General features: G+C 43.6%; 1 protein-coding gene across 3 annotated transcripts in view; it reads right to left on the bottom strand.

Moving 5' to 3' along the window:
* Positions 1 to 26,723, bottom strand: part of FBLN2 (fibulin 2) — a 202,261-nt gene that overhangs the window by 112,374 nt on the left and 63,164 nt on the right. The window lies entirely within an intron of this gene.

Raw genomic sequence — 26,723 nt, 5'->3', positions numbered from 1 at the left:
ACTCCCTCCATCAATTCTATGCCTGGGGCCAAGGGAATTTCCTCAGTGGTTCTCCCATTCTCTGGAACTACCTGTCCATTTCCCTTGGGGCTCTTTTTACTCCTATTAGTGGGATTCCTTTTTGTGTTCTCTCGAGTAGGAACAGGGCATTCCAAAGACAGAGGCACTCAGAAAGACTGGGCGTAGGCCCTGGGAGGAGAGCAGGCCTCAGCATCCCACCCATGCTGAAGCACTCCCTACTGCAGAGGTGAGCAAACTACGGCCCGCGTGACCATCCTGCCCAACCCTTGAGCTCCCAGACAGGGAGGCTAGCCCCAGGCCCCTCCCCCACTGTCCCTCATCCCCCGCAGCCATGCTGTCACACAGGCAGTGCTCTGGGCGGAGGGGTTGTGCACTCCTGTCAAGCAGAGCTGCAGTGTGTCTGGCTCCAGCTGGGCAGCGCAGCTGCCAGACATGCTGCTCTGAGCAGCATGGTAAGGGGGCAAGGGGGCTGGATATGGGGCAGGCATCCCAGGGGACAGTCAGGAGACAGGGAGCAGGGGGCAGTTGGATGGGGAAGTGGTTCTGGGGGTGGTCAGGGGATGGCGGACAGAGGGGTTGGATAACCATGGGAATCCCGGGGGCCTGTCAGGGGGCGGGGGTGTGGATAGGGGTCAGGGCAGTCAGGGGACAGGGGGCTGGATAGGGGGTGGGGTCCCAGGGGCGGTTAGGGGCAGGGGTCCCAGGGGGGGCAGTTAGGGGACAAGAAGCAGGGTGGGGGTTGGAGGGGTCAGGGGTTCTGAGGGGGGCAGTCAGGGGGTGGGAAATGGGAGGACTTAGATAGAGGTAGGCGCCAGGTTGTTTGGGGAGGCACAGCGCTCTACCCTACCCAACGCTCCATACAGTTTTGCAACCCCAATGTGGTCCTCAGGCCAAAAAGTCTGCCCACCCCACCCTACTGCCTGCACAGTGCAAGTCTTAGGGAAGGTGGAAGGGAACCTCAGTACAGATGAGGAGGGAGAAAGGAGCAGGAAGTTGCAAGTAAAGACTGACAATCACTGATCAGACTGAGAGCTGGTGTTATGCTCATACAAAGCACACGGGATCTTTCAGAAGAAGGCAATACGCAGCATTTATTGAAAACACAAACAGTTAGCATATGCTTTTCAGTCACACACATAGACAGAGTCTTGCCAGCGATGTTTATAGTTAACAGTCTGTTGTAGCTCGAGTCAATCTAACGGCCAGTTAGAACACGAGTGTGGAGCTGGGCTCTTGTCGGTCAAGATCCAATGCTCCGAGGCTTTGCAGGACTGAACCCAGAGTTCCATGGCAAAACACCCCAGCTTTATAGTTGTAAATTCCCATTTGAGTCCATGCATTTTGCAATGTCATCATGTAATCATTAGTCCTTAAGTGGTGTTATCATTTGATGGTTATTGTCGGGCTTCCCATCATTATCTCCTATTTGTTGTCTCACCTTCGGAGGTGCCTGCTTCACCTCTGAGGTCGTCAATGCTGCTAACGTGTTTAGCATCCGATACAATAGATGTTTTCTGATTGTCTCCTGGTCTTTCCAAGTTTCTCACTTTTTCTTGACCATCTGGACATTTGTGATGGTTTTCACACCTTATCTTTTCCTGGGGCATGCATTCCTCATTCACACAAACAATCTCTTAACAGAAACCTTCAAAGGTATGCAGACAGCCGTATTGTATACTCAGCAGAATACACTGTAAATCAAGCCTTGCTAAATCTCATAACTAAAACAATTCACATTGGGGCTTCAGGCACCCAACATTCCTTTAATCTCCTTAACACAGATACAATACAAGATCCTGTCCCTTACTTACTAAAACCTTAAAACAAAGAAATGTATATTTAACTAGTGTGCCTAATTTGTAACACACATAGGAAACCATAGTAGACATTATAACTTATCCTAAAACAAATGAGTGACCATTATCAGTCATAAGGATTTGTTCCGGCCTGTCATTCCTTTTCGCTATTCAAAAAGGGTGGCTGAGAGGATGAAATCAAATCATACAATAATTCTCATGGGATATTATTATAAAATCCTGCTCTTACATACGGGACATTATAAAATCTTGCTCTTACACTGGGGGCAGGATTCTGCATGCCAACATAGCCCATTGGAAATGCGGTCAAGTGCAGAGCTGCTTGGCAACAAGACCAGCTTTGTAAGGAATCAGAGCTCTGCATACTAGCCAAACAAGGTAAGGTTCACATTTGCTGATGTCTGCTGTTTCCCCAGCGGGTTATATGCAGCTCCACCTTGTGTAGGTGCAAGGGCCCTCTTTATCCCTTACACTCTTGCTACAGGGCCAGACAATGTATTCCTGCTGCCCACTGAGTGGAAGCTGAGGGCAGTGGGACTGACAGTATGTTCAGGGGTACTTCATAACCCCAAGGGGGGCTGGCCAGCAGGATTGGGATCTTGTGACAATGTAGCCCTGTGTCCACATCCTCCACACTGTTGTAATAATCTTTGAACAGTACATGCCTTGTGAGGCATCATCATTTGAAAACTCAATTTGCTGTTCATTATTGTCCTGATAAAATGTGTGTGGCAATATTATATGTTAAATTACAAGACTCCACTGTATGGTGTTATTAACACCTGCTCCAAACTGAGGTTGGGAAACAGGTCTGTCTGAAACAAAGGAATGGGTGCTCTGCTTAGTTTGCATTTAAGCAGTAAACAGTTATCAAGCAGTAAGGGAAACAAAAGATGCTCGAACAGGTGAGGAAAAGGCGGTAGGGAACATCCTTCTATATTGCCTCTGCCACCTGAATCTCAGCTGGAAATGTTTTTCAGAAGGGAGACTGATACTATAATTAGGAGGGACAACCATCCCAATGCACCGCCTCTCTCTTCCTGCCCATCATATTCATGGCACCAGAAGCAACAAAGGAATCATTTGTTCGACTGGAGAAGGGGTCCTGATCTGAAGTTCAGTCAGTAAGACTGCTGAAAGCATCTGGTGAGAAACTTTGCTTGAATCGGATATAGTTTGTCAAGTTAGGCACCTGGAGCATTTTAACTTTATTTTCTTGTAAACATTTCTGACTTTTATACCACATTACCTTCACTCACTTAAAATCTCTCTCGCTTTGTAGTTAATAAAACTTGTTTTATTGTTTTATCTAATCCAGTGTGTTTAAATAGAAGTGTCTGGGAGACTCCATTTGGGGTGGCAAGTTGTGTGCATACTATTTCTGTTAAAGCAATAACAGACTTTATATAAACTTGCATGGTGCAGGAGAGGGTTGGGCAGTACAGGACACACATTGCTGGAGGGGAAATCTAAGATCAGCAGTGTGTTGGGGTCACCCTGCAGTATACCCAAGGCTGATAAGAGCCAAGGTGTGGCTGGCTGGCTGCAGCACACACGCAGACATAGCTGGGAGTGACCTGCATGTTGGATGCAGTTTGTGAGCAGTCCAGACTAAAGGCTACAGCATCAAAACATTGCAAAGGGCACCCCAGGTAGAGGGCAGTGGTGACACAGCTGCTCTTTAGTCTGGAGTGTAAACTGGAAGGTCACAGAGCTACCTGGTGACTACCTCTTCCCATCCCTCAGGATTGCCAACCTAACCAGTCAAAAAATCATGAGATCTTTAAAAAAATAATACTCGTGTTTTTATTTATATCCTGTTTTTTGAGCCTTTAGGGTTCACATTTTCAAGCTGCTCTCTGCAATCCTAAGGGCCAGAAACGTACTCTTTTGCAATGAAAGCTGAGATTCAAATGCAGTTACAGGACTCCAAAAGATGGAGCTTTTTGAAAAACAGCAAATATTGTGAGACTCACAATAAAATCATTAACATTGGCAACACTACTCCCTTCGCCTCGGGAAGCATATGCAGATGGAGCCCATGCTGTGTATTTCTATAGTAGGTGTAAATCATGCCATTCGATGACCAGGGCCACATGAGGCAGAATGCTTCAGAGCGACCTCACACAGCACTACAATCTCACTCTATCCATCCCTCGGCACTACTTGCTGCCAAAGCCAACGTTTTGCCCAGACTGTGTAACTTCTCACCAGCAACTGTTTGCAAAAAAACTGACTGAGGTTAGAGCTATGAGAAAACTTGTAATGTGAATTCAGATATATCAGACCGATATATTCAGAGTTCAAGTAAAGAGCTACGCTGAGGAATCAATTTGCAGTGTACAAGTTTTACAAAACCCAGGAGCAATTTTACATATTCTTGAGTGCCATCTACTAGCACCTTTACTAGTTACATATATACAGATATAGAGCACTCCTATAACACCACATAACATGGTCAGGCAACCTCTCCTTTCGGATGTTGTGAAACTCTCATTTCCAATTTTGTAGGGAGGTGAGATACTGGACCTTAAATCCATTAGTGGTGTAGGACTGATGTTACTTATCCTAACACTTGCACCAGTGTAATTTTGAGGACAAGAAAGGAAATATTTCCCCAGCAGGTTGATTTTTAAAAGTTATAGAGGTTACCTGAAGCTGCTCAGAAGTTTGGAATGTGAGTAGCAGTCCTGCTATGCCTAGATTAGAAGAGAGAGGGCAAAACAATTTAAAGCAGTTACTAAACACCGGTTATCACACGGTTTCATAGTTTGTCACAATATCACCTCCACATCTGTGGTAAAATATCATACACTCAGAATCTATATCTGTGTAGGGATGGATACATCCTGTGATTGCATGTATCCATTGATAATTCTGTGATTATCTGAAATTTGGCGGTGCAGATTGTGGCCCATCCTGCATATCTGCCCAAAGAGTCAGGGAGTCACCCCACTCCCCTAAGCCGGCTACCTACATAAAAGATAGCAGCTCCAGGGGCAGGAGGAAGCAGTCTTCACTCCAGAGTCACTTTTCCCCCATCAATTCAGGTGGGGATGAGGAATAGACAAAGCCTGGGCTCCATTCCATGACTCCCCACCCCACCCCAGGTAAAAGGTCTGCCTCCTCTCCCAGATCAGCGAGGAAACAAGAGACAGACACTGACTCTTTAAGTCTCTTTTGTTTCCCGTGCTTAGGGCATCACAACAAGGAACCAGCCTACACATGAGGCTTTGGCAAAGCCACAATTTAGCTGTTGGTAGATTGGGGTATAATTCACCTTCAAAATCATTGCCAGCTTTCATTTTTCTTTGCTTTTGTGCAAATGTTTACTCTCTATTGTTTGTCATCAGCCTTGGCAACTTCCATGCTTAGAAAGGATTTGGAGCAGTTTCAAGTGGCAAAGGAAGCATTTCAAGGAGCTGGCAGCAAGGGCCTAGCCAAAAGACAGGCAAGTTTCTGAGACCCTTCTGTCTTTGAAGAGAACAAACAGGCAACATGTCAGCAAAGCAAAAATGCTTGGCTTTTGAGGAAATGGACTTTGGTGCCTTGAATTTCTGTAAGTTCATACCTTTGAAGTTGTCACTCATTCAAGTATGAAAGCGATGTGAAGAAATCCCAGAGAGATTTGTGTGGACAAGACTAGGGTGACCAGGTGTCCAGTTTTTGACCAGGTGAAGGGATCCTGGTGGCTCCACTTAGCACTGCCAACCGGGCTGTTAAAAGTCTGATCATCAGTGCTGTGGAGCTAAGGCAGGCTAGTTCCTACCTGTCCTGACTCCATGCTGCACCCCGGAAGCAGCCAGCAGGTTCAGCTCATAGGCGGGGGAGGCCACAGGGCTCCATGCGCTGCTGTCATCCCAAGCACTGGCTCCGCACTCCCATTGGCCAGGAACCACAGCCAACAGGAACTGCAGGGGCAGTGCCTGAGGGTGAGAGCAGCATGCAGGGCTGTCATAAACAGATAGTTAAGGGTTAATGTTCTTTTACCTGTAAAAGGGTTAACACAGGGAACCTGAAACACCTGACCAGAGGACCAATCAGGAAACAAGACTTTTTCAAATCTGGGTGGAGGGAAGTTTTGGGTGAGAGTTCTTTGTTCTTTGTCTTGTGTCTGTGCCCTCTCGGCTCTGAGAGTGATTTTTCTATCTCCTGGCTTTCTAATCTTCTGTTTCCAAGTTGTAAGTACAAGGATAGTAAGACAATAGGTTTATATTGTTTTCTTTTGTATTTACATGTGTGTAGTTGCTGGAGTGTTTTGAATTGTATTCTTTTTGGATAAGGCTGTTTATTCATTCTTTTCCTTTAAGCAATTGACTCTGTATATTGCCACCTTGATACAGAGACTATATATTATGTCCTTTTTCACTCTTTTTATATAAAGCTTTCTTTTTAAGACCTGTTGGAGTTTTTCTTTAGTGCGGACTCCAGGGAATTGAGTCTGCAGCTCACCAGGGAATTGGTGGGAGGAAGAAGTCAAGGGGAAAATCTCTTTGTGTTAGATTTACTAAGCCTGACTTTGCATACCCTCTGGGTGAGGGGGAGAGATTAGATCTCTCGGTACTTGTGTTTCCAGGACTGGAAGCAGGGAATCTCCTAGGGGCATCCAGGGAGGGGAGCCTGGGAGGAAGTACCAAGGAAACAAGGGGAGGAGGTTATTTCCCTTTGTTGTGAGACTCAAGGAATCTGAGTCTGGGGGTCCCCCAGGGAAGGTTTTGGGGAGACCACAGTGAGCTAGGCACTGTATAATTCCTGGCTGGTGGCAGCTTTACCAGGTCCAAGCTGGTAACTAAGCTTGGAGGTTTTCATGCTAACACCCATATTTTGGACGCTAAGGTCCAGATCTGGGAAAAAATGTTATGACATGGTGTGCAGCGTTGTGGGATAGACAGACTCCAGAAGCCAGTAGGAATATAATATTTTTCTTTTCTCTGCTAGGGGCTTTTAAGCAGAGAGGGTTTGGTTTTAAAAGGAATCAGAGAGAATTTTTTTTTCTGTTCTCTCCTGGCAGTAGCTTGCATATTAAGCAAGGAACCATTAAGGAACTATTAAGGGGCTTTTGTGAGACAATAGCACTCCCATTGACAGTCAAGTACTCAGCACAATACACATGCAAATAAAGTGGTTTTTCTGGTTTACTTTACATTTAAAAGATTAGCTAGAGGAAAACAAAAGGCACTGTTGCTAGGCAGACCCCAGGAGGCAACAGAGAACCTGCATTTCAGGCAGTAAACACCAGAGGGCGCCTCAGCACAAGAAAGCAGGAACCATGAGTTCCAAGGAAAGCCTGAGACAGGAGTGAGCAGGGCAACAAGCCATGGACAAAGAAAATGAACATAGGAAACGGATGGAACTAATTAATGCAGAAGAGGAAGCCCACAAAAGAAAACAACAAGAAGAAGAGGCGGCCCACAGAAGGAAACAAGAAGAAGAAGAAGAAGAGGCAGCCCACAAAAGAAAACAACAACAAGAAGAGGCGGCCCACAGAAGGAAACTACAAGAAGAAGAGCTGGCCCACAAAATTAAACAAGCAGAAGAAGGGCAGCCTACCGCCAAGAAATGGAAAAACAACAAAAAGAAAGTGAAGAAAGGGAAAAACAGAAAACATGAACTGGAGTTAGCGCAGGCTGGGCAGCATGCTCCAGCCAATCCTAACAACCCTTCGCCAATTAGGGTTCCACATCCCAAGAAATTTCCCACCTACAAGGCAGGTGATGACACTGAGGCCTTCTTAGAAAATTTTGAAAGAGCCTGTCTTGGGTACAGCATCTCTGAAGACCAGTACATGGTAGAATTGAGGCCACACCTCAGTGGACCTTTAGCAGAGGTGGCAGCTGAAATGCCTAAGGAGAAAATGAACGACTATAAACTTTTTCAAACCAAGGCCAGATACAGAATGGGGATAACCCCGGATCATGCCCGTCGGCGTTTCAGAACCCAGAAGTGGAAACCAGATGTGTCATTTCCCAAACACGCCTACTACGTTGGGAAAAATTATGAGGCCTGGATATCAGGAAACAATGTTAAATCCTTGGACGAACTGCACCTCCTCATACAAATGGAGCAGTTCTTGGATGGTGTTCCTGAGGACATAACACAGTACATACAAGATGGAAAACCCAAAAATCTCACCGAGGCGGGGGAGATTGGAGCCAGATGGATGGAAGTGGCAGAAAGCAAGAAAGCTACTGTCAAGGGGAATGAATACCCCAGAGGGCACACCAACAATAAACCCTACAACTGAGGGCAACCAAAGACCCCCCCCTACAACCCAAGGAAAGCCACAGACACCCTATTCTTCCACCTCACCAGTCTCCAGTAACCCACCTCGACCCAGTGACCAGTCAGATGGAAGATGATTTAAGTGTGATGAACTGGGACACTTAAAGGCCAACTGCCCAAAGAACGCCAACCGAGTGCAGTTCATTACACCACCATCACCCACAAGATCCCCAGGCCCAGACACCTCTCAAATACCCTTGGAGAGAAGGGAAAATTTGAGAGTGGGCAGAAAGAAGGTTACTGCATGGAGAGACACGGGGGCACAAGTGTCAGCTATACACCAATCCTTCGTCGACCCCAAATTCATCAACCCAAAGGCCCAAGTGACAATTTACCCCTTCATGTCTCAAGCTATAGACTTGCCTACAGCTGAACTGCCTGTCCAGTATAAAGGCTGGTCAGGAATGTGGACTTTTGCAGTCTATGACGATTATTCCATCCCCATGCTACTGGGGGAAGACTTGGCCAACCAGGTGAAGCGGGCCAAGAGAGTGGGAATGGTTACACGTAGCCAAACCAGGCAAGCTTCCAGACCCATTCCTGTTCCTGAGCCGTCCACAGGGGCCCTGTCTGTGTTACCAGAGACCCAGACAGAGGTAGTGGACCCGGATCCCATGCCAACAACGAAAACAGCCACAGTGCTTCCAGTCCCAGACCAGGAACTGGAAAAGCAGCCAGCACCAGAACCGTTGCCAGCACTGACGACAATGCTTGCAAATCCATCTTCAACCCCAACGCCAGAGGGCGCCAGCGAGCCTGAACTGGCAGAAGCAGCAGACAGCCATACCCAAAAGGCTCAGCCAGAGCCTGAAATACCCTCAGGTGCACCAGCGGAGAGCAGTTCACCAGCAACGGAAACAACCCCATCACCTACATCACTTCCAGAGGGACCAAGCCCAAGTCCACAGTCTGAGGAAGAACTGGTGACCCCAGCCTCAAGGGAACAGTTCCAGACTGAGCAGGAAGCAGATGACAGCCTTCAGAAAGTTTGGGTGGCGGCACAGAGCACCCCACCACCTCTCAGCTCTTCTAATTGATCCCGGTTTGTTATAGACCAAGGACTTTTATACAAGGAGATTCTTTCTGGTGGACACCGGGAAGAATGGCAGCTGCAAAAACAGTTGGTGGTTCCAACTAAGTACCATGGGAAGCTCTTAAGCTTAGCCCATGATCATCCCAGTGGCCATGCTGGGGTGAACAGAACCAAAGACAGATTGGGGAAGTCCTTCCACTGGGAGGGGATGGGCAAGCATGTTGCCAAGTATGTCCGGTCTTGTGAGGTATGCCAAAGAGTGGGAAAACCCGAAGACCAGGTCAAGGCCCCTCTCCAGCCACTCCCCATAACTGAGGTCCCATTTCAGCAAGTAGCTGTGGATATTCTGGGTCCTTTCCCAAAAAAGACGCCCAGAGGAAAGCAGTACGTACTGACTTTCGTGGACTTTGCTACCCGATGGCCGGAAGCAGTAGCTCTAGGCAACACCAGGGCTAACGCTGTGTGTCAGGCCCTAACAGACATTTTTACCAGGGTAGGTTGGCCCTCCGACATCCTTACAGATTCAGGATCTAATTTCCTGGCAGGGACCATGCAAAAACTGTGGGAAACTCATGGGGTGAACCACTTGGTTGCCACCCTGTACCACCATCAAACCAATGGCCTGGTGGAAAGGTTTAATGGAACTTTGGGGGCCATGATACGTAAATTTGTCAACGAACACTCCAATAATTGGGACCTAGTGTTGCAGCAGTTGCTGTTTGCCTACAGGGCTGTACCACATCCAAGTTTAGGGTTTTCACCATTTGAACTTGTGTATGTCCACGAGGTTAAGGGGCCATTACAGTTGGTGAAGCAGCAATGGGAGGGGTTTACGCCTTCTCCAGGGACTAACATTCTGGACTTTGTAAGCAACCTACAAAACACCCTCTGACACTCTTTAGCCCTTGCTAAAGAAAACCTAAAGGATGCTCAGGAAGAGCAAAAGACCTGGTATGACAAACATACCAGAGAGCGTTCCCTCAAGGTAGGAGACCAGGTTATGGTCTTGAAGGCGCAACAGGCCCATAAGATGGAAGCATCATGGGAAGGGCCATTCACAGTCCAAGAGCGCCTGGGAACTGTGAACTACCTCATAGCATTTCCCAATTCCTCACTAAAGCCTAGAATTTACCATGTTAATTCTCTCAAGCCTTTCTATTCCAGAGACTTACAGGTTTGTCAGTTTACAGTCCAGGGAGATGATGCTGAGTGGCCTGAAGGTGTCTACTACGAAGGGAAAAAAGACGGTGGTGTGGAAGAGGTGAACCTCTCAACCACCCTGGAACGTCTGCAGCGGCAACAAATCAAGGAGCTGTGCACTAGCTTTGCCCCATTGTTCTCAGCCACCCCAGGATGGACTGAACTACCACTCCATTGACACAGGTAATGCTCACCCCATTAGAATCCCACCCTACCGGGTGTCTCCTCACGCCCAAGCTGCTATAGAACGGGAGATCCAGAACATGCTACAGATGGGTATAATCTGCTCATCTACCAGTGCATGGGCATCTCCAGTGGTTCTGGTACCCAAACCAGATGGGGAAATATGCTTTTGCGTGGACTACCATAAGCTAAATGCAGTAACTTGTCCGGACAACTATCCAATGCCACGCACCGATGAGCTATTGGAGAAGTTGGGACGTGCCCAGTTCATCTCTACAATAGACTTAACCAAGGGGTACTGGCAAGTACCGCTAGACGAACCTGCCAAGGAAAGGTCAGCTTTCGTCACCCATGCGGGGGTGTATGAATTTAATGTCCTTCCTTTTGGGCTTCGAAATGCACCCGCCACCTTCCAGAGGCTGGTAGATGATCTACTAGCAGGACTGGGAGAATATGCAGTTGCCTACCTCAATGATGTGGCCATTTTTTCAGACTCCTGGCCCGAACATCTACTACTCCTGGAAAAGGTCTTTGAGTGCATCAGGCAGGCCGGACTAACTGTTAAGGCCAAAAAGCAAAACAGAGTGACTTACCTGGGACACCAGGTGGGTTGAGGAACCATAAACCCCCTACAGGCCAAGGTGGATGCTATCCAAAAGTGGCCTGCCTCAAAGTCAAAGAAACAGGTTCAATCCTTCTTAGGCTTGGCCGGGTACTACAGGCGATTTGTACCACACTACAGCCAAATCGCTGCCCCACTGACCGACCTGACCAAAAAGACCCTGCCAAATGCAGTTAAGTGGACTGATGAGTGTCAAAAGGCCTTTACCCAACTTAAGGCGACGCTCATGTCTGACCCTGTGCTCAGGGCCCCGGACTTTGACAAGCCATTCCTAGTAACCACGGATGCATCTGAGTGTGGTATAGGAGCAGTTCTCATGCAGGAAGCAACGGATCACAACTTCCATCCTGTCGTGTTTCTCAGCAAGAAACTGTCTGAGAGGGAAAGTCACTGGTCAGTCAGTGAAAAGGAATGCTACGCCATTGTGTACGCCCTGGAAAAGCTAAGCCCATATGTTTGGGGACGGCGGTTCCAGCTACAAACTGACCATGCTGCGCTAAAGTGGCTTCATACTGCCAAGGGGAACAACAAAAAACTTCTTAGTTGGAGTTTAGCTCTCCAAGATTTTAATTTTGAAATTCAGCACATCTCAGGAGCTTCTAACAAAGTAGCTGATGCACTCTCTCGTGAGAGTTTCCCAGAATACACCGGTTAAAAGATTGTCCGTCATATGTAAAAGTCTTGTAGTTTACATACTTAGTAGTATATGTAAAGGTGTATGTGTTGTATTCATCTGTTTCTTCAAAAGTTCTAGGAAGAAATCACTGCCAGTGACGTTTCCCACTGTCTGTGTTTTGGGAGGCATGTCATAAACAGATAGCTAAGGGTTAATGTTCTTTTACCTGTAAAAGGATTAACACAGGGAACCTGAAACACCTGACCAGAGGACCAGTCAGGAAACAAGACTTTTTCAAATCTGGGTGGTGGGAAGTTTTGGGTGAGAGTTCTTTGTTCTTGGTCTTGTGTCTGTGCCCTCTCGGCTCTGAGAGTGATTTTTCTATCTCCCGGCTTTCTAATCTTCTGTTTCCAAGTTGTAAGTATAAGGATAGTAGGACAATAGGTTTATATTGTTTTCTTTTGTATTTACATGTGTGTGGTTGCTGGAGTGTTTTGAATTGTATTCTTTTTGGATAAGGCTGTTTATTCATTCTTTTCCTTTAAGCAATTGACTCTGTATATTGCCACCTTGATACAGAGACTATATATTATGTCCTTTTTCACTCTTTTTATATAAAGCTTTCTTTTTAAGACCTGTTGGAGTTTTTCCTTAGTGGGGACTCCAGGGAATTGAGTCTGCAGCTCACCAGGGAATTGGTGGGAGGGAGAAGTCAGGGGGAAAATCTCTTTGTGTTAGATTTACTAAGCCTGACTTTGCATACCCTCTGGGTGAGAGGGAGAGATTAGATCTCTCGGTACTTGTGTTTCCAGGACTGGAAGCAGGGAATCTCCTAGGGTCGTCCAGGGAGGGGAGCCTGGGAGGAAGTACCAAGGAAACAAGGGGAGGGGGTTATTTCCCTTTGTTGTGAGACTCAAGGAACCCCCAGGGAAGGTTTTGGGGAGACCACAGTGAGCTAGGTGCTGTATAATTCCTGGCTGGTGGCAGCTTTACCAGGTCCAAGCTGGTAACTAAGCTTGGAGGTTTTCATGCTAACACCCATATTTTGGACACTAAGGTCCAGATCTGGGAAAAAATGTTATGACAAGGGCTACCTGCCACGCCTCCGCCTAGGAGCTAGACCTGCTGGCCGCTTCTAGGGTGCAGCGTTGAGTCAGGACAGGCAGGAAGCTTGTCTTAGCCTCCGCACTGTGTCATTGACCAGGAGCTGCCAGAGGTAAGCCTGCGCCCCAACCCTGAGCCCCCAACCCCCTGCCCCAGCTCTGAGTCCCTCCCAAACCCAGAGCCCCCTCCTGCACCCTAAATCCCTCATCCTGGCCCCACCCCAGAGCCTGCACCCCAAATGGAGCCCTCATCCCCCTACACCCCACAAACCCAGAGCACCCTCCTACACCCCAAACCCCTCATCCCTGGCCCCACCCCAGAGCCTGCAGCCCAGAGGGAGCCCTCACTCCCCTGCACCTCAGCCCCTGCCCAGCCCTGAGCCCCTCAAGCCCAGAGCCCCCTCCTGCACCTCAAACCCCTCATCCACAGCCCCACCCTGGAGCCCACACCCCCAGTTAGAGCCCTCGCCCCCTCCCACACCCCAACCTCCTATCCCAGCCCAGTGAAAGTGAGTGAGGGTGGGGGAAAGTGAGCCAATGAGGGATGGGAAATGTAGTGAGCGGGGGGCAGGGCCTCAGGGAAGGGACAGTGCAGGGGGCATGGCCTCAAGGAACAGGTGGTGCTAGGGTGTTCAGTTTTGTGCAATTAGAAAGTTGGCAACCCTAGATCAGACCCTAGTTTAAGTCGTAAACTGCCCCGTAGAAGTCCATGCTCCTCTCTGAACAGAAGGTATCTGAACTCAGAGATGGTCTCAGAGACAGCAACTTTTATGGGTAATAAATCAATGCAGTTACTCTGGTGTAACAGAGAAGAATATGTCCCTCCGCCATTTTAATGCCTTAAAAGACAAAACTGCTTAAGTTTGCAAAAACTGACCATGAGATGAAGTATTTATTTGTGCTGTGGGGTTCTGGTCCATGAGTAGGGCTCCTACATGCTATCATAATCCAAATAAATAATAAAATAGTAATAATCTTGATGAATAAGGTTTTTTCTATGCAAGGCAGGGGAAACACAAACTTCCAAGTACTGTTTGCCTGGGGAAGTATATTTAACAAACAACACACATTTCTTTCTGAGCAAATACTGCTAACTGTGCCTAGCCATGAAGGATCAAATACCTCAGTTCTCCCATTCTAAAGGGAGTTCAACTCATTAAATTCAGCTCGTGTGCGCTCTCTAAAAATGACCATGGGATTAATTCACTGTACACTTAGTCGACATTATCTTCTGCCTCTCTATGTAAATTAGCTTTACCTATAACAGACATTTCATTTCTGCAATTCACAAACACAAGACAAATGGCTATAATAATATTTCTGAATAATTACCCCAAATTTCCATGATATCTTTATTTATTAATTATAAATTAACCATAAGGCCTGGGAGAACTAATTTTGATTGTGGTAGAATAGAACAGACATATTAATGAGGTTCTCATTGCTGAAAAGAAAACTGTTAAAAATTAGATAAATTGCTTTACATCCAGTAATATAAAATGCAGATTATTAATATATTGCTTTTGAAAGATCCTGTTTAATTTTTATAATTCCAAGCCTATGGCCGGTGCCAGATGGAATTTTACAGTAAAATAGGAGAAAAATGTAGAAAGAGGCATAAATTCTACTTTTCAGTTATACCCAGGTGGGTTACATGCAGAGCTCAGCAAAAAAATTTATTCAAAATTTTTTCAGGCAAAAATGTAGATTCTGTGACGCTAAAATTTCAAGCATGTGTGTTGATTTTGACAAATTATTTCAGTTAAAAACCTTTTTAAAAATTCATTACAAACCCTTGCATTTCCTTTTGACATTTTTGAAATGAAATGATTTTGTTTCTAAATGTGCTTTAATTTTATTTTAATAAATAAATAAATAAATTTAAATGTTCAAAATTGGACTGAAACATTGTTTCACCCAAACCAATTTTTTTGTTTTTTTGGTATGGCCAACAAACTGAAAAGCCCAATATTCAGAGAGCTCTAACTACATGGATAGTATTTAGCCTGCATGATTTGTTTCAAGAGAACCTTGTGTCATTATTTAACCTTGAACAACGGTGAGTGCTGGCTCTTTGGAACATCAGAGCCAGAGTGCGAATTTGCACAAAGTCTCTTCAGTGAACCAAGCTGCAATCTTGCCCAAGTACACAGTGAGGTCCCAATCCTGCACTTAGATGCACACAGGCAGACACTTGTCACGATGCCGTGCCTCACCACGTGGTGTGCCATTGATTCAAGTCTTCAAAGTCCCTCGAAGTTAACGGGGCTATGTGGATGCTGAAAGTTAAGCATGTGCTGGCACTGTTAGTTCTACCACATGCTGGTGTGATCTAAGTTCAAAAAATTAAATCCACTGAAGCCAATTGTTCTCTGAAGTGACACTTGAATGAAAAACTCTCAACCTAGATTTCTTTACATTTTGGGGAAAAGGCTAAAAAATAAAATAAACAAAAAAATTAAAAAACAAACGAACAGCTCATCTTGAAATTAATAGTTTCAGGGATTTTTAAAAAGAAAATAAATATTTGAATTTAAAATGAAAAATTTCCACACTTTTGTAAAGGAGGGTAATGCAAAACAACTAAATTATTGGGAAAATTTAACTGGCACACTCCAACAGTGCAAAGTGGCTTAAACTCATTGTAATTGGCTGCTTTGCATTACTATGAGCGCTATAAAACAGCCAGTGGTGAATGTGTCCCCATATGAACAGTACAGTGCTGAGCACATTGTCAGCTAATTAATCCATTAAGCAAATTCAGTAACTTCTTTCATTTAGTTTTTTACCATCTACATGTAGGGCCTAGCCCAAAGTCCACTGAGCCAATGAGAGTTTTCCCAGTGTCTCCAATGGGCTATAGATCAGGCCCTAATGCATACGGTTATAATTGCATTGACAGCACAGAGCACAATGGCTAAGAAGGACTGACAAGATAGGTCATCATCACTCCAAAGGGCAGAACAGCCCACTGGGTCAATAACCTATATTTCAGTAATTCTTTAATATACACTAACTTAATAGGAGTAAACAGCTCTACAGTAGGTTGTGTTTGTTAAAAAAAAAAAAAAAAAAAAAAAAAAAAAAAGACTTTTCAAGTCCACCTCTGTCACAAGATTTAGGGTCTCAAATCAGCATATGATTCTACCATAAGCACTGCAATCGTTACAGACACAAAGAAGCATAAAGGATGGACTGACAGTCTTACCCATCTGACGAAGTAGGTATTCACCCATGAAAGCTCATGCTCCAAAACGTCTGTTAGTCTATCAGGTGCCACAGGACTCTTTGCTGCTTTTACAGATCCAGACTAACACGGCTACCCCTCTGATAGTCTTACCATTGTACCTTCCTTGTCATCACCTAATTTTTTAAAACCTAACTATGCTGTCTTTTGAAGCTACCCAGAGCATGGGGACACAAGCTAATTACATAGCTGTCAAGAAAGAATGCACATGAATTTCTGTGAATTTATAGAGACTGCTCTGCAGTTGTCTTTTGACCCTCGTAACAAAGTAGTTTTCAACTTTTTTGGAGAGAATATTAAGATCCATTGGCCCAAGAGATAAATATTCACCCAGGTCTAAGTCACTACATTTTGATGGTATCCATTGACACAACACACACATATATGGATTTTTACATACATTCTTAGGGCTAAATCACCACTGAGCCCTCAGACAGACAGGGCAATCAGAAACCACAAGGCTTCTCTCGCTCCCTCATGTAACCTGTCCCAGTTGCCAGTACAGATGCAGGGAGGACAACAGGTTCCACACAGCTACAGCCCCAACCTGAGCAAATGAGCAGGGCATGGACACAGCTGTAGCTCAGGTAGAGCTCAAGGTAGAGAAGTTAGCATGTAGAGGGCCCTAGTAAGTAACTGCACTGGCTTTGTGGGTAAGATTAAAACTCCATTATATCATAGCACTGAGACTGCAAACAGACAGCTGCATCATGACAAAATCAACCCCGAAAGCCTCATCTTAGTATATACAGTTGAACTTGACTCAGCTGTAACTTCTTTTTAAAGAGCAGCACAATTCCAGCATATGTACCCAGCCCCAATGCTGATGGTAGCCACTGCTGCTCTCTTTTCAAATTCATCCCCATCAGCTGCTTAAAATTTAGACTAATCCCCATTACTTACTTAATTTAAAGAATTTAGGATCTCTCTCAAACACACGCACATAAACACACAACACCCCTACCTTAAAGACATAGAATTGAGCCTAGGAACTGGAAGCCTCTCTAAAATGGTCTTTAACACTCATTCCTGGATTGTAGCTTTTTTTTTCCCCCTCCGTTTTCTTTGTTTCCTGTTTGCACTGCCCTCTCTGCTGATAGATCTAGAACTCCAGGTGCATAGTGTAGATTTTTAGGCTCTTGTATTCCAGATTTCTCTCCCCATCATCATTTTATATATAAATGACACTGCTCTACAGCCAAAATGCTTCTGAAATAAACATAGTCCAACTTTACTAATGCTGGGTCACTGAGAACCAAAATGATGCTTAAAATTGTTGATTGGCTCTAATTTTCAAGATATGCTATTGCGTCAGTATATACGACCCTTGGCTTGGGAACGGCGGAGGATAAGTGAGTTATAAAGGGAAGGGATCTCAATTTAAACCAGAAATGACTAAAATACATCTTTGACTGGATCTATGAATAAATCTATGACTGGGTTTGGACAGTACTTGCTTTTTAGGCAAAACAATGAATGATGCAATCTGAAGCTGGTATTGCGTCATACATGATATGAATTGCATCATGTTATTCCTAGAAGTCATGGATGATGCAATCATAACAAAGCTTACATCACTCTGCTGAACAAATTGCCCTATACCAGCTCTAGAAATCATCCAGTGTCGTGCTCTCTTATTTGTCAGTGTTTGATTTTGCAAAGGGACACATTTCTGTTTAGCCAAAGTGAGCAGAGATGCCTCGTACTTGTGTGAACAGTGCAGATAACTTCTGCTCTGTTTGTGGTGAAATGACTTTTGCATCACAAAAGCGCAGTATAACCACTATGGTTAAGAAAGCCTATCACCTTTCTTTTGGCTGCAAAATTGGAGATCAGGACAAGAGGTGGGCCCCACACATATGCTGCAACACTTGTGCAACAAATCTTCGCCAGTGGTTGAACAGGAAAAGGAAATCTATGCCTTTTGCAGTGCCAATGATTTGGAGAGAGCCAACAGATCATACCAGCAATTGTTACTTCTGCATGGTGCCTCCAGTCGGGAAAGGTGTCTCAAAGAAGAAAAAGTGGACTGTGCATTATCCAAACATTCCATCAGCTATACACCCAGTACCCCATGGAGAAGGGCTGCCAGTTCCTGATGCACCAGAATCATTCTCACTTGAGTCAGACGAGGAAGAGGATGAAACTTCTGGTCCTGAACCATCGATGTCACAGGACCCACATTTTCTCCCATCCTCTTCCTCTGAACCACACCTCATAACACCAGGTGAACTGAATGACCTTGTCAAGGATTTGGATCTACCCAAGACTAAGGCAGAGCTGTTGGGCTCCAAACTACAGCAGTGGAATCTCCTGGCAGGCTATCAAAGCAAATGGAGCCCATCAATGCTTGCAGACTATTGCTGGACAGTGACAAGAGATGCTCCATTTAATGAATACAAGAGACAAGCCAAGAAGCGCCGAGTAGACACTGAATAGGACTAAACTATGTACATAATAGTTTTTTGCCTTTTGTTTTATAATCAATTTTATTTATATAACCCTTTTGGTGATTTTTAAAGTGTTACATAAACAGGACAGGTGAAATATTATCATGTAAAGCAACCATAAACACATGAAAAGACCTAGGTTTACAATTTATGATTAAAACTCTACTATCTACAGAATATACATAGACATAAAATGTAAAAACTTAAATATCTTAGAAACAGTAGCCAGTTGTTTTAATTGTCATATTTGAATTCAGCACATCAAAATACATAATAAATATCACATTTTATCTCTGAAGCAGAGAACTTCTCAAAAATTGTAGACCAATGTAATGTAAGTCTCAAGAATTTGCACATTACCATGGGTTTATGGTGAGGGTAAGGTGCAAATTCCTCAGATGCAACACCCTTTCACAAGAAAACTATAGCATTTCTTCATGTTGGCATTTCTTAGATGAATGTGGACAGTGGAGGCATCTGTGAGATACTGTGCAGCTGATTCATTCACAAAGTAAATAGATGCATGAAGAAAAATAAGAAATGTGTAGCAGAGATTTTTATGTCTGAAAAATATGTTAAAATTCAAATACAATAATAAGGACCCTTAGAAACCTGTTTTAACCAAAGATAATGTCTTCGATATCTACAGTACTCCTTTGTTCATCCCCAAATTCACTAACTAAATGATATTGCAATATCGAAAGTATTTCAGGCAATTGGCAAGTTTTAAAAGGGCCACTGCTGCATGACAGCCCTGCTGTAAATACAATATTTTTGTGAGGTATCTTTTTATGCACTGTAATTTAATACAGTCAATATGGATCCTCTGAAGAATTAGCCATGTGCCTAATAGAAAAGAGTGAATCCTGTCGGACAGAACATTCACCATTGTGATTTATTCTTACAGCTCTTTCTTTGAAGCCTCAAAACAACTATTATAAAGCATGAGGAATCTCCTAAACAGAAGAGAATGGGATAAAAATTAGTTCTGTTCACAAGTATCCAGAGTTCTGGTTCTACACAGACACCAAGACTAGCAGATAATACTGATGCTCTAAAGAAATCTTCTGAAGTAGAAAGTTAATCCAAAAGACGATCAATAAAAGAGTTTGATGTTTAAAATGTGCATATGAAGAAAAACAAAAAAGGGTTGGTAACACAACTAATTTGTTGCAATGGATAAGAGGAAACTCTATATTATATAACACTGAAGTAACATTAAGAAACCTGTTGAGATTGGTATTTAAAATGTGACAAAGTTTGCTAGACACAATTTATTGGCCATATGCTAGGATTTCTACCTCCTTCACTCTGAAAATTTCCCAAGATAAATGACTTGATTATGAACCTGCATGATGTTGCCCTTAAATGAGACAATAAGGTTGTGAAGTTATTTCTCAAATCTGCCAGTGATTTTAGTCAATCCAGGCTGATAACTGGGCACTTACTCATTTATGTAACTCATGAGTTCAAAACCTGGCAGTAGGCCACATCTGCCATGCTTCTCTTTTTATTTAAACTGCCACGAATTTCACTAAGCCAATGTTTATATGCTTTGATTCAGAACCAATAAGAGCACAAAACTATTATCAATAGATCAGGCATTACCTAGAGTTTAAGTTATTTCCGATGGAAAACAGTTCCTTACATAACTCATAGCAAACATCTTACAAAATCATTAATCCACAGCATTACAGTTCTGAATCAGGAAATGAAAAGCGCTAATAGTTTTGTTGTGCAAGACATGATTCCAAGAGTTTGAAAATGGATGTATATTACAAGGGAGAACTCTGGGAAAGAAGGAAGAACTGTGGCATCCTTAGCCTTAAGATGGGCTATTGATGATAATATTTTCAATACACTGTGGCATCTAAACAAATGAAGTGGAGCAACAGGCCTAGCTGGAAATTAGAGGTAGGTTGAAATACCTTCTGTAAATAGATTGCCCAATTTACCTGCTACTGAAAGTGTTTGGAGGAGACAAAAAGCCTTGCATCAATGTTACCAATCAAATAATGGATTGATATAACAGTGGTCTCTGTTTCCAAAGACTGCTCAAGGTCATAAGGAGATTCCATAGATGACAATCAAGCAGGATATTTTTTCCCCATGGAATATGGATTTTTGATTAAAATTTCAAATGAAAATTGATTTTTTTCACAAACATTTCCAGGTTTTTGATCATTTAAACCCAAATATTTATAATTTCTTTAATGTAAAGCTGAAAAGTTTTAAACACATTTTAGGCAAAACAACTCATTTATATAAAAAAGAATTGCAGGGGAAAAAATTGTTTCTGATGGGATCTGGATGCCACTAGTTTTTTTCATTTCAGTATTTGCATCTCACTGTTAAGTCTTGTTAAGTGTGGGCATGGCTTTTATTGTTTTCTGGAATTCATGTGCACATGCACTGTATGCTCAATGGGTTCAATATAAATATACAATCCCAACTCATCACTTAAGATTTTGATATTGATGATTATATATTCTGATCTCAATGCTGGAATTATTTTCTACATCTTGGTAAGACTGCACAAATCCAGTACAAATACTGTAAATACATAAGACTCTAGGCGAGTCACATCTTATGCGGGGGCTCCATTCCGCAGTTAGCGTGAAAACCACATATAGTCACAATTACATTGAGTTGAATGACAGGTGGAATCGCCCGCACTACAGGTACAGTATTAAAATTGTTATTTTTCTCTTCTTTTTTTTTGTTTTTCCCGACCGTGTAAAGCTGAAATCACACACGTTCAATGCACGTAAGATGCGACTGACCTGTATATGGTATTCAGCACCTTTACTTGTGGTCAGCAAGCAACTGCAGTATGGAGCAGCTTTTGAGATGTTTAAGCAAATGAGCATGTACTTTTTTAATATCATAAACAGGAAACCATTTAACATGGGACTAGTGAGAGGTGAGATGAAAAGGGAACTGAGGCATGTCCAGACGTTAAAGTTGCAAGTGTCAGGAACTATGGGCCTGGGTTCCCTCAGCTGAACCTGCATCTAGCTGGCTCAGCCCTCAGACCAGTTAAGGAGCCCAGCTGGGCTGCAACAGAATCACCCGATTTGGTAGCTGAACCAACTGGCTGCAAGGAGGCTACAGATCTGCATTTAAAGTTCATCAGCAGCAGGCTGCTCAACACTCATGCCTACAGCTGTGATCTCTCCGGTGCCTGCCTTGTTCGGTCCAACTCCTGGCCTTGTTCCTAGTCCTGCTTGGGCCCTGACTCCAGCTCCAACCACAAGGCCTAACTACCCCAGCTCCAACAAGTAGGCCCAGCTGCTCCTACCCGGTCCGTGACAATGAGCACTCATTCATTTTCCTTTCTGTGGTATACATTCACACTTCAGTGAATCATCTAGGGCCAGATTCCAAAACCCTTACTCACCATAAGCAGCACCTTATTAATGCACAAATAAGGCAAATGATGGGACTCTTTGTGGAATAAGGTGTTACTTAGCCTCAGGAAGGGTGTCAGAATCTGGCCTTCATTTGGCAGTTAGTTGCTCACTCAGCTAGCACATCAAAAGCGTCTTGGTGAGGCATTAAGTCCTGACACACTGGGTAAAGAGGTCTGAGAAATTTCAAGAGAATGTGCATGAGGTTTCTAGAAGATGACAATTCCTTTCATTTGTTACCAATCAATCCTTAATTCTTGGACTCCCTACCATCACATATTAAAACCTCTCTCTGCATCAGTTTCCTTTCTCTTTGCGCTCACTGACTTGTACAAAAAAGTATATTTCTGAATCATGGCCTTATTTACCAATATGTTACCATTTACTGCCTCTCTGGATATACCCCCGTCTTCTTACTAGTGGCATTTTCTTTTCTTTTTGCTACAGACAGTCACTGACTTCAAATCTAACGTTCAGGAGTCTTGCAGATGGTACACTGTTCCAGCCATAGAAACTGTAACAGAAGGTGGAAGGTGAGCTAACTGGCAGGTTCTGCCCTATGTTACTAGAATGACAAAATAGGAATAGTTAGCTAGCATCTTCAAAGTTAATTCTGAGAAATATGTAGGCTACATTGTTTTTTGTTGCTGTTGCTGTTATTAGTTTGTTTTTAACCTTTAGAGGATGCTCATTCCAGCGCTACTCAAAACCTTAGAAAATCGTTCCTCCAACCCCTAATGCTCTTGAAATGTAAGATAAGCAGTGGAGGAAAGAGAAACTGCAAATAGGGGCTGGGGGAAACCATATATAACAATCTGAAATGAAAAAGCTACACACATTCATCTCCTTGAAAATTTTTGTTTTTAAAACGACCTACAAAATTAAGCTGGCTATAGGTATCTTTAATTTACCTGTTATCCTTGGGGCACATTCACATCCCCAATTCAAATAATTTTAACAGAAAGACATACACATTTCTTTGCTAAACATCTCACTCACCATGGCTCAGGTAGACACAAGTAATGAAATTCAATCTGCTTGGTACCCTGCAGCCCCAGTTTTCACCACCATCACTTCATGATATCTCAAAAAAACAAAAACACACCTTTGATGGAAAACCTTCCCCCTTATGAAACTCTTTATATTAATATGTTTCAAGTCCATTGTTATTGGAGCCCTACACATTTATTTTAGCACTCAGAAGTTCAAAACCATGGTCATAAAAAAATCTGAACCCCTATAATTACAGTCATCATCACTTTGGTCCGCAACACAGAGTCTTCCCTCTGCATTGTTATGTGAAGTGGTTGCTTTTTTGACTATTGTCATATATATTTTCCTTAGTACAGAAAGGCTCCTTTCTCAAGGGCAGTACTTAATTTGTGCCAGGGCTTGCCATGGCACCTCTAAGCTTGGCAATTCATAGCCCCAGCATCTCTGGACTTGCCACATCAGTAAAGTAAAAAACAATTGTTTGAGCCTCAGCACCTAATTGCTTGAGCCCTGGCACCTCTTTCATTACCCCTTGAGCAGTGCTTAATTTGCAAAGATTTTCAAGATGCCATTCAAGACCGAAATTATTCCTGTAGGACTAAAGAAATGAACAAAATGTGTCCCACTTATACATTCTAAAGTAACATCCTATGAATTTCATTTAAAGTTTAGGGGGAATAACCCCCAATCCCAGAGATTCTATGGCATCCCTATTTTCAAGTTTATTTGCTCTCATGCAAATGTGCAGCCAATTTTTTTTTATTTGTTTGAGTCATTGCCATTTAATACATAATGTAAATCAAACATGAACATCTTGTATGTATTCCACAGAGGGAGAATTAATGCCCTATAACAATGGCTCCCAGTACCTTTAGACAAAGCCAGGAAAGGGGATACTGTGCAGTGGAGGTTTGCTGTTCCTAATGATAACATAATTACTTTGTCTTTTCCCTAAGGACTCTGGCTTAGTGCCATGAACGACACCAATGGCTTCTCGGGGTGGCTCTGGAAAGCAACTGGTCATCTCTGGGAGAACACAGACACATTGGGGATAGTAAATAAAACATGTTTCAGAGTAGCATGAATAAATAAAACATGAAACCCGCACACACTTGAGGACCCTTGTAAAATTCCAATTACTGCTGACTTGTTACTTAAGAATCCCTAAGAGATAAGATATATTGCTCTCTGAGAGGCCCAGGGTAATAGAATTACAGCGCCTTTCATGATTAAGCATATTAGGTTTATTTGGCCTACATATCTGAAACGGTTCAAAGAGTTATTGTCTCACAGATGTGACAGACCCAGGCCAGTGTGGTACAGGAGTCTGGTAGAGGGCAAATATACTGGTCACTGGCTGAGTAGTTTTCTGTTCCGAGTGACCAGAGCAGGGGCTACACTAGAGTAATCAGGAACCTGCTAGAACCAATTAAGGCAGACAGGCTGTTTAGAACACCTGCAGCCAATTAAGGCAGGCTAATCAGGGCACCTGGGTTTAAAAAAAAAGCTCACTCCAGTCAGGGAGGGGGGAACCTGAGGAGAGGAAGTGCGTGTGAGGAGCTGGGAGCAAGAGGCACAAGGAGCTGAGAGTGAGAGTGTGTGTTGCTGGAGGACTACAAAGTACAAGTGTTATCAGACACCAGGAGGAAGGTCCCGTGGTGAGGATAAAGAAGGTTTTTGGAGGAGGCCATGGGGAAGTAGCCCAGGGAGTTGTAGCTGTCATGCAGCTGTTACAGAAGGCATTATAGACAGCTGCAATCAACAGGGCCCTGGGCTGGAACTCGGAGTAGAGGGTGGGCCCGGGTTCCCCCCAAACCTCCCAACTCCTGATCAGACACAGGAGAAGTTGACCCAGACTGTGGGGAAGATCACTGAGATGAGCAAATCTGCCAATAAGTGCAGGACCCACCAAGGTAGAGGAGGAACTTTTGTCGCACAAAATTTGCATCACAATATACTAGGTGCATTAGTTTCTTCCTTGTAAGGAATTCTTCTTAGGGTCATTTTTAAACTCTCAGAGATTGATTTTAATACACCACATCAAATACTATTGTACTGCAGAAAATCATATTTAAATACTATTTTCTTAAAATATATGTATCAAGGTAAGTCTCTCACAGATACACACTATAGATGGATATGAAAAAGGCAGAGTAAGAGGAAACTAGAAACATGACAAGCGCAATACTTTCTTTTTAATTGGCCACTTTGCTATTACAACAAAATTTCATCATCTCATTATTTTCATAGTTTACTTCCATATTTTACCTTCAGCTCAAATTATGCTTCTTTCTTTAGAACCTGAATGTGCCTCTTGCAGACTGTATATTCATTATGGATGAAATCCACTCCCATGCAGAAGCCCTAGTTAAGCTCTCAAAATAGGGGCATGGGACCAGATTTCAAGAGCTATTTAGGTTCCTAGTGAGGTTTACAAAGTGCCTAAACAGATGGAAGTTAGGCCTCTAAAATTGTTTAGGTACTTCTGAAAATCCCACTAGCCACCTATGTGCATTGTCATGCACCAAAATGGGATGGTCCTTTGCACAGGGGTGAATTCCAACCAGCAGCAGCATTTTCAGATGACATTGACAGTCTGTACTGAAGAATGCAGGTTTTACATATCACAGAAGTAAAACTTCCCAGTTCCTTCCAAATATTCCATTCTGTGTCTCATCTCCTTTTTCTTTAGACATTCCCTGCAATTACCTGCAATACCAACACAGACCATGAAGTGAGTTTCCATATAACAAAACTCCAGCCAAATGAATAATATTAGTTCCTTGAACTGCAATGAGGACAATGCACTCTATGCAAATGTGTACACATCATCCAATGGATGACAAGTCAGACTACATCACATCAACTTGATAGCTAAGAGAAAAGTTGTTCTTGAAACTACATTTAACCAAGGCAAGGCTACAAAGAATCTGAACAGGTACAAAGCAAGCATGTGCGTCCCACCTTCTAATTCACACATGAGTTACTTGTAGGGTCCTATTGCCAGGTATCTGAATGCCTCAGTCTGTAATGTTTTTATCCTCAACACCCCTGTGAGGCAGGGAAGTTCTATGATCCCTATTTTACAGAGGACACTGACAGACTAAAGGCCAGATTTTCACAGATCTTTAGGTACATGAAGATGCAGATAGGCACCTAATGGCATTTCCAAAAGCATGTAAGCAGGGGATGCGCCTAACTCCTACTGAAATTCAATGTTTTGAAAATCCCACTAGACACCTATCTGCATCTTTAGGTACCTACCTTTGCAAATACACCCTAGGTGACTCACCCAAGAGGTCCGTGGCAAAGCAGGAAGTTGAACCTTCGTCTCCTGAGTCCCTGGCTAGGGCCTTAGCCACTTGACCACCCTTATCTGCAGGAGGAAATCCTCCAGCATGTTCTCCATACAGGTTACTGCTCTAGAAACTTGAGGGTGTCTGATAAAGTAAGCAACCCCTGGTGAGGGTATTGCACATCACAGTGGGCGAAGCACATATTGGTAAAGCTGCGAATGATGCAGCCTACTCATTTCAAATATTGTATACAGAGCCAGGGACTCTGGTTCGGAAAAGAGAAAAAGGGGCAGCATGGGATGAATGGAACAGAGCCAGCAACAGATGAAAGCATTCATAAAAATTGAATTCAAAGATGGAGAAAGGTGTCCAAATATATTGAATGTTGTTGTTTTAAAATACATGTTGAAGATAACTCTGAGGGGAAAGTTTGACTAAGGCCAGTTGGAA

Source organism: Gopherus evgoodei, chromosome 7, assembly GCF_007399415.2.
Source record: "Gopherus evgoodei ecotype Sinaloan lineage chromosome 7, rGopEvg1_v1.p, whole genome shotgun sequence".
Taxonomy (NCBI): domain Eukaryota; kingdom Metazoa; phylum Chordata; order Testudines; family Testudinidae; genus Gopherus; species Gopherus evgoodei.
This window is presented reverse-complemented; position numbering and strand designations above follow the sequence as displayed.